Raw genomic sequence first — 14,286 nt, 5'->3', positions numbered from 1 at the left:
AGGGGAGCGGCTCCCTCCCCTCGGGGCGGGGCGGTGATAGAGGATTTTGATTTTTTTTTCTTTTTTTAATGCAAATCGGTTTGTTTTGTGTTATTATGGCGCAGAGTTCTGCGCTAGTATCAAGCATCAGGAGACGGTTTCCCTGTCGAACGTTTCAAATGTCCAGTTGAAACAGATGGGAAAACTGAGGCGGAAGACAGGAAATGTCCATATTGTGAGCTAGCTGCTCTCTTCCAGCCATGCAGCAAGCTCTCTTGGTTTTGGTTCCCAACACATTATTTTGGTAAATAGTTCAGCACTGAGGCAGGAAAAAGAAATCAAGAATGTACTGATGTATTGAATTAGCTCAGTAATGGTTAGCTGCATATTGGATTTCTTTGAAACACAGACTTGGATAGATTTTAACTAGGAAGAGATGGAGAGATAGGAGGACAGAGGGGTTTGACTACTGGCAAACGAAATTTTCAGAATTCTCTGGTCAAAAATCAAAGGTTTTAAAATTTTTTTACAGATTTTCAAATTATTCCCAGTGCAGATGAAGACCTCAGCATGGCAAGCATAAAGCTCTTAAATGAAATGCCGTCTCTCTGTTCCAGCTGTCTTGTGCAGACCACGTCAAAGTTTAATCCACAGGTCTTGTCTCCTATCAGAAAAACCCCTTAGTTAACAACTTGGAGACCCTGAAGCCCATGGATCTACAAGATGTCGATAAGGTTTGTAAGCAGGGGAGGGGTGAAGAGAGTTTAGTTACGTGCAGAGTGCGCTGTGTCCGGGAGATGGAGGTGTTGGCAAGCACCGGAGAAGCCGCAAGCGAGAGGTAGGATGGCTGCATGTCCCAGGAGCGCGCAGGGAGACCAAGGGCTGTGGAGCAGGGCAGAGAGCTAAAATCAGCGCGCTGGGTCAGAAACATGGGGAGAAAGGAAGAGAAAAAGGCTAGTAATGTACAGGGGAGCGCTTTCTGGGACCAAAACGGGGGGAACACAAAAAGAAAAGGTATGAGTTAAATGACAGCATTGCAAAGCCCAGAGGATGCAGGCATACATCGTCAATGGTTTTTCAGGGGGGATGTATATGGCACACTGAGGCAGGCTGCTGCCCATCAGTGGCTCTCCTGCTCACACAGGTGGTGTTACAGTCGCCAGCCTGCCAGTTCACTTAGATGGTCCCCACTGAGTGCCTCCCCAACATATGTCTCAAGCACAGGTGCCAGGTGGCACCCTCTTGGCTACTGGGGGTTCCAGGCTGGAGTAGTGGCACGGCATCCCTGCCTAGGGTCTGTACCCAGCAGGACCCCTGACCTGGAAACTCCTGGAAGGACATGTGTCCTGCCACATGAGTGGTCCTGTCTCACCTGTACCTACATAAACATACCTAGGACATGAACTTAGACCTGGGTGTAATCTTGACATACCGGAAATCCACTCCTGGCTTGTCAGACTGGTGCAATTGTACTTGATTTGGTCAAGAGGTGTCTTGGCATCAGCATGTGAATTTTATTATGTATGAAAACACATAATAACTCCACTAGTTTTGAAAATACATGTTGCTAGGTCCTGCCAGGGCTTATCAGATGTGCATATTCATGTGTTCTAGTGGAGCACCACTGCATACACAGATGGTTACTATCCTGCTGCAAAGATGGGGGTCAGGTACCTAAAAAAGAAAATTGCAGTGTCAAAAACCACACAGTGAAACTGGTTAGGGTTTCAAGGGAATGGTGAAAATAGTGACTACTAATGAGAGCAAAGTTGGTGTCTACAGGAACAGCTGAAGGAGAGAGAAGCTGAAGTCCTAGAACAAATAGAGCTAAACCCACAGACTTTGCGACTGAAAAGGAAGACGTGCAGGGTATGGGGTTCTTAGATAGGATTTGAAAGGACTCTTATTTAAACTTTGAAAAACATGCAGAAAAGGTGAGAAAATCATGATCTAATTTATAAAGATCTCTCTTTTAATTTAGTTCTAAATGTGTATTAAGCTATGGTTTCTGTTTGCATGCATGTTTTGTGCTCCTGAAGACTTAAATTGTGAAAAAGACTTAAATTGTGGGTATCGAAAAAGTTAGAAATCTGTGGAAAAGAGCAGTTGAGGTGGTGGTCCTAAGGTGTCTGTGTTTCTCCTCAGTGAAAATGTGATGTGGTAAGAAGGAGAACACAAGCGTAACAAATATCTCTATGAAATGATAAACCTGATTGTTACTGCAACCTACTGAGACCAGGGGAAACTTGGAAGGAAAAGACTCAGAGAAATTTGGGAGGATAAACGTTGCATTTTCTCCACTAAATGACATCTTGGACCAAAAATCCAAGGAAACAAAAAAGGTCCACTTTCTAAGCAATGTACTTCCTTTTGTTATTTCAGGATTACTGTTAACTATAGTAGATTAAGGGGAAAATATTCCCCTCCCTGTGAAAGCAAAAGTACTCAAACTTGTGCTCAATGAAGAACTGCAGTCATTTCAAGTTTGGACTTTTGTTCTGTAAAGAAACATCAAGCATTTTCCCTCTGCACTGAAAAAAACAATACCTTCAGTTGCCACCAAATGCAGGAGCAGTTATCTGGAGCTGGCTCTAGACTAAAGTCTATGGGGAAGCACACTCAGGATAGTGGCAAATGTCCTGGTGAGGGAGCTCTGGTAGTGCAGTGCATCCAATGGACATTTATTTCAAATTGTGCTCTTATGAAGAGATTTGTTTGGGAAATATCTTAATAGCCTTGTTTTTATTGAGTAATGGTGACACAGATATCTGTTCCAGGAAAAACTCACTGGGATTAACTGAGTAATTGGAGTGGCAGAAAATGTCTTTTTGACTCAGCTTGGAGGACAGTGACTTTGCTAAGACTTGACTTCTGCACTTCTTCCTTTTGATTCTAATGCAAGCTGTGGTCCTTCATTTTTCAGCTGTCAGAGAACAACTAAGTAGAGAGTGGTATTATTGGGAAGTGCACAGATATCCATGGTTCCTGTCATCATGCTAAAGTGACACACATAATTTTGCAAAAAATTTCAGACAGTTGGTGTCTGAGGAAGCGAGGAAAGGACAGCAACTGTCTCTGAAATAACGTTGTGACTTTGATTGCTCTGAATATCCATCTCTTCTTGTGCTGCTGCTATTGTATATATGTATCACTATGCAAAATTAGTGAAATTACAGTGATAGAAGAGAAAGTAAAAAAAGATCCTTTGGTGTAGCAATTCAGAGAAAATGACGTAGCAAGAAAACCTAATTGTGACTTAAAAGAATCATTTTTCTGTAATAATGCTCCAATATTAACATGTAGGAGGCATGAAAAGGGAAAAAAAGGGCTGATAGAAAATCAGAAGTGCCTGAAAAGCAGGGTCACTTTAGAGACTTTATGATTTCCTGTAATGGGACATAAACCACCTATTGTATTTTTGCTGGGAAATTTGTAGCTGAGGTCAATATAGCAGAAAATAAAACCTGAGGAAACAGACACAGGTTTCTGTGCTAGAATGAGAGTTTTAAATCATCAGAATGCTTGAATTTAGATATAAGCAGCCTTTTTTACTTGGCCTCATTAACACAGCTTACTACTCTGGCAGTAGTTTTCCCTCTTCTCCCTGTGCTTGCAACAGCCTGACACCATCTTCCTGGTGTGGTTCAGGCTCTGCCATGCTTGGCACAGATGGAACCACTGGTGGGGGTCTGGCTGGTTCCAGCACTACTGTTAGAGGGCAGTCAGCCTCCTCCTTCTAGCTTCATGCTCAGGTCTGTAGCCCTGCTGAGACCTAGTCTTGAGTCTGACCTGGATTTTCCCCACGAAAAGCTCTGGGTGCCCGCAGAGATCAGTCCTGCCTTCTGTGTTCTCCCCTTTAGGGTTTGTCCCTTTGATAGTGGTGATGCATGCAGAGAGCTGAGCAACTACCAAGGTCATGTGTGTGGTTTGATAAATGTTTATTGAAAGGAACCCATATGGCAAGGGCCAGCAAAGTGATGTGGTTTCATAGGATCTCACTTGATGACTGGACTGCAGTCATATGCCAGTGATTTAACAAGGTCAGTTCCTCATTAATTTCAGCTTATTTAATAATAAATCTGAAATAAATACTTGAAATTGTCTTAGAAAATATTTTGCAACTTTTCAAGTCAGAATTAGTTAGGTGCTATGAGTCGAGCAACTGAATCATTAGAAATGATTCACTGCTTTCCTTTCTAAGGATGTGAATTAGCACATGTTCTGTTTTGCTGATGGAGCGCATTCTGCTTTAAGAAGCCCACGGAGTATGGCTAGTGTGAGTACAGACAGCTACATGGTGCTTTCTGTCTAAACCCAGAAGCTTCTGTTAGCTCTGATCTTATATTGTCTTCCCAGTGCCAGACCTGAGTGATAAGAAACTTGTGCTGCTGAAAAGGTGAACAACATAAATGTCCTTTAATAGCATTTTGCCTCAAATTTCCCCTTTCCCCAGCATGACTGAAAGCATCAATTATAGGTTCACAATCATGTGAACATTAAGAATAAAGTATTATCTTCTTGAATCTTCAGGGTGATGCAAAGATATTAATGGTTATTTTATGCCAGCTCACCTATGGTTTCTAAAAATTGCATAACATTGAAAAGAGCTGGCAATGTGGACAAGAGAATTGATGTAGATGTGGTGAGTTCGTGGCAGTAGATAATCCGAAACCTGTGACTTGCTTCACCACCCTCTTCCCTTCCCTCAGAAACTACCAGGGGCTTAAAAAAGAAGGCCTTGGGCATGTGTTACAAAAAAATATAATAAAATGTCCTTTAAAGCCCCTATATTTGGACTATGTACTGGTTGACTGTGCCTCACTGTATCTGGCTTTGTTTTGGTGTCAGCCATGTATGATCCACAAGTAACTGCTTGGACCTCCAGTTCCTTGCCATGGAGGACTGAAGCCCGTACAGATGTGTGGGCTAGATATTATGTAGATGGTGTGCAAGCCCTGCCTTCCGAACAAGCCTGGTCCAATGTATAGCTAACAGAATATTCAGAAAGCTATCCATGCTGACATAGATAAATGGAAGCTGTAGAAAAGTGATAGAAAGCAGAGTTCAGACTATTCTCTGTGGGTGATATTCCTCTTCATGTTTTATTTCCAGTTATTTTAAAATTAAGACATAAATCAAAGGCAGAATTCACATTACGCATTCATCTCCTCTTCTGCAGGCCCCAGGGGGACATCTGGACTACTTTATCAGGATGGAAAGTGGAAGGTATCTGACCATTGCTGAGCTCTTGTGTAAATGTATATGTACTACTTAAACAGGCAGGTGTTTTACATTGTCCTAGGATATATCATGCTTTTTTCCCATACTGTTACTAGTTAACATCCATACTGGTATTCATCAGGTCTTGTTTTGACAAGTTGTATAATATGACTTGGTCTCTGGAGAACCAGAACTTAGGCTGAAGATGCATTTCTGCTCATATTGGAACATAGGTTTTTTATTTTATTTTAAATAAAAACCTCATGATAACAGGAAATGTGAGGAGAGGAGGGAAGAGAAATTTAAAAAGGCACTGTGAAGAAACATTTTTGTTATCAAAACCATAGCAAGCAATAACAGGCAGGTTATCTGGAATGACATTCTAACCACTGAATCATCAATTAACCCTGAATAAAACTTCATCTGTTACTATCTATTATCTAGGCATTTAGGATGGTCTCACTATGTGTGGATTTTCTTTTGTCTGGTAGTTGGATCAAACTCATAGTGAAGACTTTCCCCAGTGGGATGCCAGTCTAGATCTCTGTCCTCCACCTGGGTGTATATTTTCACAAAACTCTGGGAACTGAATGTCTCTAGGACCTCTGTTGCTCCACTAGTAGCAAAGGCTAGCCAACAAGTGAAAATCTCTTAGGATGAGACAAAAGCAAAGCCATTGAAATTACCTGTAGACAATAGTTGGGACAGCAGTCTGGTAGGAAATCACACAGAGGATCATAGATTGGTTTGGATTGGAAGGGACCTTAAAGGTCATCTTATTTCAACCCATGAATAGGGATACCTTCCACTAGACCAGGTCACCCCATCCAACCTGGCTGTGAACGCTTTCAGGGATCCAGCAACGATGAACCTAGCTAGGAAATTAAGCTGTGAAATGGTTTAACTGGCTTCTGGCACATGTGGCCAGGCTGTCTTATGGTGCAGGTTTGGCTCTGGCCTCAAGGGCACTCATCAACATGCTTGTTCACAGCTAATTCACTCTGTGAGATGTCATGGGCTGGTATAATGGAGGGTGACTGACTGGCTTGCTTAAGGGTGGGGGGGTGTGTGGAGTTGCTGGGTACCAAAAGAGGTGTCTTCTCATAGTATTGAGGAAGGAAGGGAGCCTGAGGGGTAAGTTCTTGTAGGAGAAACAATGGAAATGGAAACAAACAGAAGAAATGCTGCAGGGGGGATCTTGATGAAACCAGCAGTTGAATTAAAATGGAGGTGCTCATGAAGCTAGTTCTTGCTTCCTTTTCTTTCATAATCAAATCTGATCTTGCATAGAGCTCTGAAATCATATTTTTGTAGATCTCAGCTTGCTTCATCTGCTCCCACTTGCTGTTTGGAAAGGGTGAGTGTTTTCATGACTGGGCTACAGAGTACTAGGCTCTTTGGCACAGCTCATAGCTGGGATCAAGAACTGCTTTGCATTCTGGCTTGGCAGACCGTGCTTCTTCTCAGTGCAAATCCTTTTGGCTCTTGCTACCCAGACTTGTTCTTACTTGGCTGAGTGTATCTCCCTCCACCCAGCTAATGGTGCAGCATTACCCTTCCAGCAGTGAAAATTAGCCCTTGCAAGAAGCATTGCTCAGCATTGTTTGTCCCTCAAATGGACCAAGTGGAGCCTGTGGGGCAGAGGCTACAAACACATCCTTTCTTAATTCACAAGTGACAATCCTTCTCTAACAGACCTTCCTTGAATTTTGGAGGAGTCTGAAGCACTATAGCTATATTTCATACAACTCTCTGTGGTACTCTCTTTGTTTCAGGGAGTAAAAAATATTAAGAAAGGGGTATGGTCAGCCAGACAACTCCCCAGATAATTGTGGAAACATGTTTAATCTCATGTTGCTGTGAGCCCACTGTCTGTTTCTTCATGCCAGTAGTCAGAACATTTATCATAACTGCTCTGAATTATCTCAGCATGCCATCATGTCAGGCAGAACAAGAGTCTCTCTTTGACGTGACCTTTCTTTCAGTAAGTGGATTTAGCAAAGAAAAGGAGAAAGGATTTTAGTAAAGATTATTGAAGCAACCTGCAATCAGAGAGCTCACTCACAGTGGATGCTCCTGCTTGAACAGTTGCTTTGTGTGCACTCAAGAGAGCAGCAGATGATGGGTGGCCCTCTAGGACCATGGATGATGAAGAGCAGGATCTGACACTGGCATCCACAAGCATGGGTCCTCTGAAACTAACGGAGTGACCTATTTTGTCATATCTGGATTTGATAGTGAATACAAAGACACATGGCATGTGGAAGAAGAAGATTACCGGAAGTCAGGAAATAGCACTGGGCTAAGTAGTTAGTCCACATTGGAGATGATCAAGCTGCTCTCTGTCTCCTGATAAACAGTACCTGGGGTTGTGAGCTAAGGGAGATGACATGTCTCAGTCCTGCTAGAGCAGCATATTAAGAAGGCTCATTTTTCTCATGGCTGAACCAGCTGGAAGCACTTAAAATGTGCCATGGCATGAAGAGCTTGAATATCAACCTATAGAAAACACAGCGAGGGGCAGGCTGGAGGGATGGTGCTAGGTCTGGCTCTGCTCAGAACTGGTTGGGCATCCAGCAGCTCAGCCTGAGCATGCTGTGGTCAGAGGCTCAGCCAGAGCAAGTGCATCCTGCATGGATGTGGAAGGACCCTTGCTCAGCTCAGCATCAGGCTACTGAGAGCACACCCTTCCCAACATGGTGTAGCAGAGGAAGGTAAAGCAGGCCTGTTCCTCCCTTTGATATATCCTGTAGACGTATCTGGGACAGTGCTGGTATGAAACTGGTTTCAGCCTTGCCAGCTGCTTCAGATTCTGCTGATGATGGTGAGGACATGAGAGTAGTGATGGAATCTCACCTGGGAGATGTTGGCCCTGTAGACTCTGGAGATGCAGCTGTATGTATCTACATACATCTACATGCATGCATGTAGCATGAACCTACAGAGGGGATACAGTGGTGAGGGTGGTAGAGGAGCACAGACATCTGAGCTGCTGAGAGAGAGATTTCAGCTCTGATGGCAGCCACATTTCACAAGAGGATCTGAGGAAAAGTCAGGAATGTAAATGGGACAACTTACATGTGTTGTAGCTTTGTATCCTCTGCAGCACTGAGACAGCAACTTTCCTCCCACTGTATGTGTTCCTATCAGGAACTTTGGTGGTGTTACCAATAATAGCCAAGACCAATTCTTTTTGCTCCTTTTCCCCACAAAAATTGGCCTGTTATAGCCATACAGAGTGCATCAATGTCTGCATGTTTGCACCTCTCACTGGGACATGTGGACCAAATTCAGCTGGAGATGTAGAAGCACTTATTTAAAAAAAAAAAATATTAGCAATGATAGCCAGCATAGAGAAAAGAGATGCCATAGAGGACACCTTTGAGGGGCCTGTGCCTCTCTGCGTTCACCCTTTATTGAACTTCATAGAAAACCTACATGCGAAAGGTATATTTTTGATATTTCTTATAAAAGAAATCTTCGTCTGCAGCTTGTGCTCAATTGGAAAACTGCAGCCTGGGAGGCAAAGTGTCAGGAAACCAGATTACAGTAGCTCAGTGACTTCCGGTGCTACTTCTCCTTCCCTCCCTTGCTCTCTTTAGTGGACATGCAGAACTGAGAGTGAGTTTGGCACAGTTCTTGGGCATCCTGACACTGCAGGAGCTGAACTAGGCAGAGAAGCTCGCCTCACCTGCAGTGCTGCCAAACCAAGGATGTGCTGTGAGCTGGACTTGGAGGCAGCCAGGAGGGAGAGAAGGACTAGAAGTAAACCTGAGAGATGGAGCAGGTTTTGTTTCTGAAAGCATGGAAGACCCAACCCCGTTCTACATTCTTTAGGAGTGCACCTATTAAGTGTAGCTCACTGAAGGGCATTGTTCCATTTGCCTGCATGTTTTGACAATGTGAGTTGTTACCAGGTTTTATTGGTGCTCTTTGGGGTTTCATTTGTTCACAGAGACCAAGCCCTCAAGGCACATGACAAGGGATATGAACTAGAAAGACAAGCAGCCTCATACTACAAGAAGTCATGCTTCTTTATTGTAAACATGTGGAAATTCTTTGCTAAAAACACAGTATTGGGAAAAAAAAAGATGGAAACTAGATCAAGGAATGACTGAGCCAATACAGTTCATATGAAAATAAAAAGTACTAAACCAAAGAAAGACAGGAGCTTTCTTTGTTGTCATGCACTGATTTGAAGCATTGTAATTGTGAATACAATTACAGTTTTTGTTTTTCCTGAGGTTTACAACATTCTAGCTAGTCTTTTTTTTTCTCCTTTTTTTGTGTCTCCTTATGCTTCTTGGTTTTGGACATTACTGCAGAAGAAGCCATGAATTATGAGAAATATTGGTGTTAACTATATTTCTGGCCAGGCTGAAATGAGGTATTTTCAGAATCTTTCCTGGAAGAAAAGGCATGGAGTGACATCATTTTTCTAAATCAGGTAGTTTTGGATACTTGAAAACTATGCTTCAGGTCCTGGTTGCTCTGCAAGTAAAATCACAGGACTCTCTATGTTGGAATATTGTACTACCTGCTTTGCTGTGCCATACATAGCATATGCAACTATTTAACATGGACTAAATTCCCATCTACATGACATCCTCTTTGCCACCTGGGCAGTGCAATGCAATACTTAACACTGATGTACGTACAGACACAGAGCTGCACCCACAGCCACACATAAAGGTGTGCATTTATCCCTAAAATACATGCATGATACATCTATATCTAGATATATATTTTACAAAGAAATTCAGACAGCAAGTATAAAAGTTTTTTGTTTCACATGGTCATTGTCGTGTTCTCTTGACACCAGTGAGAGAATAGTCAAGTGACAAATCAAGGGTTAATCCCTTTTTGTGGTGTATGTACTGTTAATATCATATGGAAATCAGTGCCAGTTCTGTCTTTGATTCCAGAGCAATGAGGATTTGGCTCAAAATCTTAATTTACACCACCTTCTTAATGATTTTGTCTATTAAATTTAAATTGCTGGAGACTATAGCATAAACATGGGGGGTAAAAAAAAGTAATAAAATGGTTTAATTTATTTCTGGGTCCATCAAACATTTGTGCTGATAGCAATTTGATGTTCTTAGTTTTCATTTTAAATTAAACAAAAACCCTGTGATGGGTGATTTCCTAATTTCCTGTTAATAGAGTTTAAATTGAAAAGCATTTTTCAGTGGGAGAGCTGCTCATTAAATTTGTAGATAGCAATTTTGTTCAATTTTTAAGCTCTTCTCTTCTGGCTGGAGATCCTTGAGTCATAAGGCATTTATAGTTTCTTTAACAATACATAAAACCAACAGAATTCACCTTTCCACATACATCTGTAAAGATGTTAAAAGTGTATTTTGTTGTAACAAAAAAGGGCAAAATCAACAGGTTACAAGAGATAATCCCAAACACCTGCAGCCCCTCCCCAGCCTTGAAACCCATGTCTCTTTCTTCCTTCTGGTAGTGATTCACCCGTGTCAGTCCACAACCAGACAAGCAGAGGACTACTCAAAATGAGGGCTGAGCCATGACCCCAGCTGAGCCATGACCCTTGGTGAAGGGAGGACAGGATCATACCCTGATGCTGAGCACATATAAGACCTGCAGGTTCTGTGGTCCAAGTTCCACCTAATTTAGAGCAGGGGGAAGAGAAAACTCGGGGACCAGGAGATGACACCTCTCCAGTGGACTGCTGCTCCAATGTAACCTAGGCTGTGCAGCTGGATTGCTGGGCAGGATAACTGTGTGAGCTCACAGGGCAGTGGGACCTTTACATATTTGAAATCTTTAGTTTATCTGTGTACACTTCATCTTTCCCTCTTGGAATCATAGATATACATACATGGATATTTTTGTATATGTATCTGTATCCATATCCACTCATGTATATGTAAGTACATGTGCTCAGTAAGAGGTAGGAATTTCTTGCTGATGATGAAACTGTGGAGATATCTGGTGGGATATCCCAACAGAGAGTTGGGATGGGCAAGTAGTGGGCATAGGTGCAGGGCCCCTGCAGCGTTATGCCAAACCACAGGCCCAATAAAATCCTAGTGTGAGGTCTTGGTACCCCTGAAGTGAATGGAGGCGCTAAAGCCAATACTTCACATGGTATGAGCAAGATATTGAAAGTGAACTGATTAGAAAGTAGAAACCCTGGTAAACTGTGACCATGGAAAGAAAAACAGGAAGAGTAGATGACATTTTAATGGGGCTTTAGTTTAGCAACACATTTCGTTCTCTTAGGGAGTGATGCAGTGTAAAAATGATTCCTTGATTCCAAATTTATCTGCTTTATTGGTTTTGTGTCACTGCCATAATTTTATTGATTTTTATTTTTAACAGTGATTCCATAAGAGACCTCTTAAGCTAAAACATATAGTGAGTAAAATCTTCTACATTCATTTCACTTTGCAAGTCAGCCTCCTGTGTTTAAATTTGGTGTTCTGACATGCACTTTGAGGCTTATTGTAGCTGTATAAATGGCCGTTTTGTGGGAATAGGAGAGGGAGAATTCTGTCCTTGAGACTCATTTTTGATGTCTCTGATTTCAGATTATTACCACAGTGGGTTTCATCAGTCATGTTGGATATGCAGTAAATGACCTCAACTTGGAAGTCATTAATCAACAAATCATCAACAAGATAAAAGCATCTCTTTTTGTGTCTTTGAATGTGAGGGGCAGTGCCTGATTGTTCCTGAGACAATATAATCAGAAGAAAATTGCAGCTGATATCTTTAGGAGTTAGTGTGGTTTTATTTTCCTGGTACCAAGCTTTCCTAGTAAGCATATGAAATATTGTGGGCTGATATCAAGGGATGTTTTGTTGGCTGCTCACTCATTGCAAGGAAATTCAGAGACTGGAATGTCTTGATTTTATGGATGTGAGCAAGTTGTTTAGGAGATTTTGCCTGTGGCCTTGAACTGAAGCAAGTACACAGGTGGTGTTGCTTGGAACTCTGATACTTAAGCATGAAGAAACACAAAATCCCTAACATAGTGTTCTTCTGCAAAAGCATTTGAATGTTATTTTGTCTCCCTTTCTGAAGAGGTGCAGGGAGCTAAGGAATTACGTTTTATCATGCGGGATGGGACCTGAGGGAATGGCATGAAACTGTGTCAGGACAGGTTTAGGTTCAATATTTTAGGAAAAGCTTTTTTGTCCAGAAGGTGGTTGGACACTGGAGCTGACTTCCCAAGGAAATGGTCATGACAGGAGGCTGGCCAGAATTCAAGAAGTATTTGGAAAACACTGTCAGGAATGTGGTTTGAGTCTTGGAGGTGTCCTGGGCAAGGCCTGGAGTTCCTTTCCCAGTCAGGATTCTATGATCCTAAAATAAGATTTACAGTCCACTAGTTTTTGGTGTTGCTGGTCCAAAGCACTGACTGATGCAGAGATTCCTTTTATTAAGCCTTCCAAGCTCAGTTCAATTTTTGTGGTGTATGTATTTATATTTTACCTTTAGTAGAGTTAGATGTTAAACATATTTTCAATCTTAAAATAGTAATTTGCAATGGGCATTTGTAATGTGTCTGCTGCTTATGAAAATGTTTTAGTTAAAACAGCAGTTCTGTCTGATAGAAGAGGGATATAGTATCAGGAAAACTTGATTTGAACCATCTTGGAATGTGTTGTGCAAGCTTGTAACATGACTCAGTGCATCGGAGTAACATCACTCACTCTGATGCATTTTTAAAACACTTGAAAGTCAAACTCTCAACCAGTGCAGCATTGTGCAGTTTTTTCTTGCATTTCCAGTATTTGTTCCATAAATACCTACTAATCTGTGCCAAACTTCAAAGTCTCATCCATTCCTCCTGAAATCTCAGTATTGTACAGTGTAGAAGTGGGCCTCAAGCCCTGGCATGCCTGTGTTCACAGTGCAACTTTTGGAAGAGTCAGATTCTTTGGGTAACCAATAATCTCTACAACAGAGGGAATGCAGACAATTTATCCTTCTTTCCAACAGTAATGTACCAAGAAACACAAGAAAGTCAAAATGATGGAAGTTTGTAATAAATTTGGCTTTCTAAGTACCTTTATCTCAATTTCTTTATGGAGTTAAATGATCTACAGTGAATGATATGTATAAATCACTTTATCTGCTAGTGGGTGATGCATTGCAAATGAGTTAGCAAGTTTTAGGGAAGGGGCTGTTGAACATCTACGTGTGTGTGTGCACTGTGTAACAGAATGAGCATGGTTTCTAAGGGTTACCACAGCAGTTATGCATTCTCCATGCCTGCTAAAGCTGGGTCTCAAATAATAATATAGAGATATAACACCACATCTGTACTTCTGTGTTGGAGACTTCTGAAACAAAGGACACAGCGCTGGTAGAGCAAGCACACAAATAAAGTGGTTTTGCATTATACATGTTAAAACCATGACATACTGTACACCTACCCATCCGTGAAGATTGGTGATAAAGGGGGAGAGGGACAACTAAGATTTCTGGTGGTAATTTTAGAAATCAGCTGGTAATTCAGCTAAGTTGCAGTTTTGCTAATGCATTCCGTGGCTGATGAAATTCTGCTGTAAATTACTGAATTACATATACCTGTGAGTGTATGCATTAAAACCATAAATAGTATAATTGGGTTGTCCTCCAGACCAGTAAATGTGCTTCCCTCACTGTAGAAGATCAGTAGAAGGTAATGAAAAAATCTTGGTTTTCCAAACACTTCTGCAAGTACTCAGCTTTAAGGCTGTGTCCATGTCTGATGCCATTAATGGCACTCCTCAAGTGCTTAGAGGTGATTTGTTTGTAAAAGCTTGTAGGCATGTAGGCTAATAGCATCCCAGTACTGGACAATAAGAGAAGAAAAAAAAAAAGTGAAAAAGTGTATCCCAAAATGTACCATATTAATTCAACAAATCTGGTGCCATACCCTTACAAATGTCTGAATTGCTCAGCAGGTCACTAACTACTTATTCCTGGATTTCATGGGGTCTTTTCTGCTCCCTGTCCCTGTCTACCAGCTTATGGGACTGGTTGTCCTGAGGGTATTTAGTCTTTCTTTAAAAGGCTGAGGAAGAGAAGGGGCTTATGGAACCTCAGTCAGCCACTCATGGAATA

At 41.7% G+C, this 14,286-nt stretch overlaps 1 long non-coding RNA gene across 3 annotated transcripts; it reads left to right on the top strand.

Annotated features, from left to right (window-relative positions):
• The first annotated feature begins 54 nt into the window (after positions 1-54).
• On the top strand, positions 55-13,838 carry LOC137465033 (uncharacterized). 3 transcript variants are annotated; one of them, XR_010994537.1, is made up of 3 exons: positions 55-257; positions 389-5,237; positions 6,492-13,838. It is a non-coding gene; the product is annotated as an uncharacterized lncRNA (long non-coding RNA). The 3 variants fall into 3 exon arrangements; XR_010994538.1 differs by having other exon boundaries at positions 55-5,057; positions 5,159-5,237; positions 8,802-13,838; XR_010994536.1 differs by having other exon boundaries at positions 55-5,057; positions 5,159-5,237.
• The last annotated feature ends 448 nt before the right edge of the window (positions 13,839-14,286 follow it).

This window comes from Anomalospiza imberbis, chromosome Z (genome assembly GCF_031753505.1).
Source record: "Anomalospiza imberbis isolate Cuckoo-Finch-1a 21T00152 chromosome Z, ASM3175350v1, whole genome shotgun sequence".
NCBI lineage: Eukaryota > Metazoa > Chordata > Aves > Passeriformes > Viduidae > Anomalospiza > Anomalospiza imberbis.
Note: the sequence above shows the minus strand (reverse complement) of the source record. Positions and strands in the feature narration are given on the sequence as shown.